We start from the raw sequence: 4,457 nt of genomic DNA, 5'->3' as shown, positions 1-4,457 counted from the left end.
AAGGAAGACGACGGTGGATCCATGTCTAATAAGATCACTCAGGACAGCCTTCCCAGAGTTTCACAGAACCTTTGCCAAGATTAAAGATAAAACTTTAACAGATAAAATGCGAGCATGGCCTGAGGACAAAGACCTTATTTTCTAAAAGCCTATACAGTCCATTTCTTTTCTTTTATTATGACAACAAACCAACGTTGAACTGGATCTCACTCCCTGGGAACATATTGTCGGCCGTGGAAGAAAGTTTCGTCAAACAGTTCATATATATTTATATGTTGCTGGAAAATTTAAATTGAAGTTAAGTTCATTTATTTTGTTGAAATTCCAAACAAATGGTATACTAATTGTAATTCTTTGTAAATTGGCGGGGTGGTAAACGCTTTATAAAGGCTGTCTAAAAAAAAAAGGTTCATATGAAATGTTCAGTTCATCTATATTTTTTTATTCCAGTACAATGCTTGCAAAGTGAAGAGTTAAGATTGGACGAGCCCAGCACGTCAAGAGTTATTTTGAGCCACCCATCGTTACCGACGTCCAGGCTTTGCCTTCAGTAGAGTCCTCAACGTCGTCACCTGTAGTTCCCGGTATGTATGCAATACTAATTATGAACATGGTGCACCTGTCTTTCTTACATTTTTTCTGGTCTTTTCTCGGAAAAAATAATGTCATAGTGTGAGGTTTTTGGCCGTAAAGGATTAAACATTTCTTTAATAAAAACTAATAATCACACGGCTTTAGATGATTCAAATATCTATGTTTATTCTTTTAAATTAAACAGATACAAGTGTGCTATATTTCACAAAGACTTTGTCTGCAATAAACCGGAGACGTGCCCCAATAATTGCATCAGAGAAGACAAGGTCTTAAAAGGCGTAAGTAAATTATGAGTTTGGCTTTGTTTCCTTTGTCTACGTAATACAAAAATTACCGAGTAAAGGATCGGCTTCTACTGGGAGATAATTTGGAAAGTTCGGGGTGGGGGGGGGGGGGGGTGGTGGTGGTTTTTTGGGGGAGGGGGGGGTCTCTCTAAGGAGATGTAAAGAGATTTATCTAATTCTTAAGTTACTCGGAGTAACAAAATACCTCCCTCCCACTCCCCACTCATGTAGATTAATTCTCGGCTAGTACAAATACATTTTCTTTTTCTTTTCTTTCTTATTTTCCCCAGATATATGTGACGGCCAGGAATAAATTTACTAAGGACGAACTTCAGATGGCCTTCCATTATTTAGGAGCCTATAGAAGGAAGACGACGGTGGATCCATGTCTAATAAGATCACTCAGGACAGCCTTCCCAGAGTTTCACAGAACCTTTGCCAAGATTAAAGATAAAACTTTAACATATAAAATGCGAGCATGGCCAGAGGACAAAGACCTTATTTTCTAAAAGCCTCCACAGTCCATTTCTTTTCTTTTATTATGACAACAAACCAACGTTGAACTGCATCTCACTCCCTGGGAACATATAGTCGGCCGTGGAAGAAAGTTTCGTGAAACAGCTCATATATATTTATATATTGCCTGAAATTCCAAAAAACATGGTATACTAATTGTAATTCTTTTAATAATAAACTTTGAATTTTATTGTAAATTCTGTCTCGTTTTCACAGAAGGAGAAGAAGAAGAAGAAGAAGAAGAAGAGAAGAAGAAGAAGAAAAGAAGAAGAAGAAGAGAAGAAGAAGAAGAAGAAGAAGAAGAAGAAAGAAGAAGAAGGAAGAGCGATGAAGATGTAGCAGGAGAAGAAGAAGAGAAGAAGAAGAAGAAGGAAGAAGAAGAAGAAGAGAAGAAAGAAGAAGAAGAAGAAGAAGAAGAAAGAAGAAGAAAGGAGAAGAAAAGAAGAAGAAGAATTATGTGGTCTAGTGGTATGACACTCGCTTTCCTGGGTTCGAGCCTGGCTCGGCGCATAATTGTGTCCTTGGAATAGACTGTTTACTCACATTATCTCACCGTACTCAGGTGTAAAATGGATGCCTGACAGTTAACAACGTTGTCCCTGTCCGAAAAATTGTAATATCGCCTAACAGGCGTCATGTCTCGTCCTACGTGCTAAGTATTGTTGTTGGACAGGGACCCCTTGTAAAGCGTTTTGAGCACGTTTAGTGGATATTGCGCTGTATGAAAGCTCATTTATTTTATTATGTTTATTAAACTAAGAAGAATAGAAAGATGGTGTCTTTCTTTCTGGTGACAGAGTCGTAGGGGGCGCCATTAAAGGAAGGGAGGTGGGGGAATGTCCACGTCTTTAACGTCATTGGTCGTGCGCATTTCCGCTACGTAAAGAAGGAATTATTTCAAAAAGCGACCACCATCGGACAGGGCTCGGACACTTTAGTGCAAAACAGTTTTTTTTACTCGTGGCATGGCGGATTTGATTTTCGGCAGTATAGTTCTTGAACATGGCTTTGTCCGTTCCAATGGTGGCAGTGCCGTAGAGGGATTGCGGTATCTATTTGTAGGACGCATTTTCCGCTATGGAGAGTAATAATTTTAAATATAATGAGCTCGGACAAGAGTCGCCAGAGCCGTTCGTCGGTGCTCATTCATTTTGTTATATTTATTATAATAATAAAAGAAGAGAAGGAATAGGAAGATGGTGTCTTCTTTCTGGTGGCAGTGTCGTAGGGTGATATCGTTGAGGGGCCAATGAAGGAAGGGGGGGGGGGGGGGGGGGGTGTCACGTCTTTAACGTCATTGTCGTGCGCATTTCCGCTTCGTAAAGAGGATGGATGCCGGATTTGATTTCCGGCAGTATGTTCTGGAACCTGGCATTTTTCCGTTCCAATGGTGGCAGTGTCGTAGAGGGATAGCGGTATCTATTTGTAGGACGCATTTCCGCTATGAGAGTAATAATTTTAAATATAAGAGCTCGGACAAGAGTCTCCAGAGCCGTTCGTCGGTGCTCATTCAATTTGTTATATTTATTTCGCATATGTATGAAAGGGATAGTGTTCATTGGTGGCAGTGTCGTAGGTGATACGTTTAGGGAGAGAATCGATGGGGTGGATTTAAATTACTGATGTCAGGCTCCATAGCCGTCGTGGTGTATTCAATTGTAACTTTGAAGGAATAAGAAAAGAGGATTAGTGGGGCTTTTTTCGGCAGTTCGTTAGGGTGAATCGTTAGGGCCAATGAAGGAAGGGGGTGGGGTGATGTTAGACTTTCGTATTGCGGAGGTTTTTTATTATCGCTCGTAAAGAAGATCGCAAAAGCGACCTCTCGGCAGGTCTGGACATTTTATGAAAACAGTTTTTAACTGTGGATGGGTATGTTTTTTCGGGTATGTCTAACGTGGTATTAGCGGTCAGGTGGCAGGTCGTGAGGGATAGCGTACTATTTGTAGGACGCCATTTCGCTATGGAGAGAGATAATTGAAGATAGATTCGGACAAAGGCCAGAGCGTTCCGTCGGTGCTTTGTTTGTAAGTATTTAGATTATATTAAGAGATTAGTATGAAGAAAGATTAGAAGTGCTCGCATCTGGTGCAAGCGTCTCGGTGGTGATATCGTTGAGGGGCAATATAAATGAAAGGAGAGGGGGGGATGTCAGTCTTTCTATTTCGTGCGCATTTCGGGTCGTAAGGGTGCATCGTTTGATTCGGCAATAGTATGGAACTGGGGATTGTCCGTTACATGGTGGCGGTCGTAGCGTAGAGGTATCTATTTTAGACGCTTACTATGGAGAGTGAATTTATAAAGCTCGACAAGTCTCAGGGTTGGCGTGTGTCTTCGCATATTTTAAGTGATTTATCGTATAATGTGATGAGAAGGGAATAGGAATGTTCTTCCTTTCTATGGAGGGTAGTGATTTTGAGAGGCCAAATGAAGGAGGGGGTTCGTGGTGCTCAATTTGTTTATTTAAGTAAATTAGTAGTAAAGAAGATTGTTTCCTTCTTCGGAGCAGGTCGTCATGGTGAACGTTGATGGCAATGAGCAGGGTTGGGTTGGAGGTATGTTTGTGTGTCGTTCCAATGTGCATGTCGTAAGGATAGCGTATCTTTTGTAGATTTCCGATGGAGCAATAATTTTAAATATAAGAGTCGGACAAGTCGCGATCTTTCGTCCATGGTGCTCGTATTATGTTGTATTATTTAGAAGCATTCAAGTAGGAGAGTAAATTAAAAATGAGTCGGCTGTTCTGCGGCGTCAGTGTCTAGTATATGTTAGGACAAATGAAGAAGGAGGATGGGTGGGGCTTTTCATGGCTTTAGTCTTGGTGTGGCATGTCGCTGTAAAGAAGGAGGATGCGGATTTGATTCGGCGTATATTTCTGAACGGATTTTTCCGTTCAATGGTGGCGAGTGTCGTAGCAGGATAGCGGATCTATTGGATTCGCTATGTTCTGGAAGTAGATATTTTAATATAATGAGTCGGAAAAGAGTGCGAGTCTTTCGCGTGTCCTATGGATATATTTATTAAATAAAAAGATAGAGGAATAGGAGTGGTGTCTCTTCTTTGTAT

At 40.8% G+C, this 4,457-nt stretch overlaps 1 long non-coding RNA gene across 1 annotated transcript; it reads left to right on the top strand.

Annotated features, from left to right (window-relative positions):
- The first annotated feature begins 827 nt into the window (after nucleotides 1-827).
- LOC144961957 (uncharacterized) lies at nucleotides 828-1,528 on the top strand. Its single transcript, XR_013643320.1, has 2 exons — nucleotides 828-872; nucleotides 1,169-1,528. It is a non-coding gene; the product is annotated as an uncharacterized LOC144961957 (long non-coding RNA).
- Nucleotides 1,529-4,457: the final 2,929 nt, after the last annotated feature.

The sequence above is a fragment of the Berghia stephanieae genome, unplaced genomic scaffold (assembly GCF_034508935.2).
Source record: "Berghia stephanieae isolate SIO BIC M18660-M18661 unplaced genomic scaffold, UCSD_Bste_1.3 scaffold5102, whole genome shotgun sequence".
Taxonomy (NCBI): domain Eukaryota; kingdom Metazoa; phylum Mollusca; class Gastropoda; order Nudibranchia; family Aeolidiidae; genus Berghia; species Berghia stephanieae.
The sequence above is the reverse complement of the archived record's forward strand: the minus strand, read 5'-3'. Positions and strand labels throughout refer to the sequence as shown.